Source organism: Pinus tabuliformis, chromosome 8 (genome assembly GCF_031772625.1).
Source record: "Pinus tabuliformis cultivar Carrire ecotype Pingquan chromosome 8, CPIR1, whole genome shotgun sequence".
NCBI classification, from domain to species: domain Eukaryota; kingdom Viridiplantae; phylum Streptophyta; class Pinopsida; order Pinales; family Pinaceae; genus Pinus; species Pinus tabuliformis.
Genome location: NC_142294.1, coordinates 733,280,939 through 733,282,189, shown reverse-complemented (window position 1 = coordinate 733,282,189; position 1,251 = coordinate 733,280,939).

Sequence of the window (1,251 nt, the reverse complement as noted above, 5' to 3'; positions counted from 1 at the left end):
CCATCATCTTAGCTATTCCATCACCTGGATTTAGTCCACCTTGTCCTTGAGACAAGCCCAGGTGCACCACTACATTTATATTGTACCCATTGCTCTCAGATTTTATAATATATGGCTCAACAGTTCCAGATTTATAATGTTTCCATGGATGTGTAATGCTTGTTTTTAATTTTATGTTGTTACGCTTTTTATTTGTTTAAATATCACTCATATTCCTACTTATGAACATTACATAATGGAATATACAAGATAGACCCTAGGGATAATGGAAGAGTGATACCTAGTGTAACCTGAGTATCTTCTTCACGCGTTGTAGGCCAATTGTTCTCTGATACAGGGGGAAATACATAAAAGAAACCCAATCTAATGAATGATAATAATTTCAAAGGGTTTTAGACTTAGGATTAATATGATTTGTGATATTTCATGATCTATATTGCAGATAAATGCAAATAAAAAATAAAATGATGAGATTTTTTATTTTATTTTTGAGGGTAGTTGAAAAGAAAGAATAATGTTTAAACTAGAATTATGACTATGGGGTCTAAATGCTAGATTTGAAGGGATATTTGTTTAAGAATGATTGGGACCAACAAAGCTGCAAATTGCATACTTTGTCCAACCCTATCTTGTTATAAATTGATGCAAAAATTTTCTTTGAACGGGCCTGTTACTACAAAATTTTGCAAGCCTAGTGCAAATCCTCACTATAGGAAGATCCAGACCTTGTGGCAACAAGAGATTGGCCACCATTGTCATCTCAAAAACCTTTCTCCAATTGTATATTGGTATATTTCACCACAAGAAATAATTCCTTGTATATGGATCACCTAGAGGATATTCAATAAGAAAGGTTTAAGGTGATGGATAGGTATAATAAGTGTTTAAGGGTATCGGTGGAGCCAAGAGTGTTAGGATACTCTTTGCCAAACCAAAGTGCTCCATCCCTAGATGGCTAAAGAAAATAATGGGGCTTCCATAAGTTAGGGTTTGATAGATTTTTGATGATAGGATATGCGATGTCATATAACAGCCAAAAGTAACCCGTCTTAGAATGGTTAGTTAACAAAGTATCAAGACTATTGATTAGATATGCAAGGTTGAGGGTTTTTGATCGAGTTTTTATGGTTGAAACATGCATAAAACAACAATATAGTGATGACATCAACCCTACAAATAGGTTTTAACATGCAATAAATGCTAGATTTTTCTTTCTATTAATTATTTAGTGCAATTCGTAGTTAGAGGTGT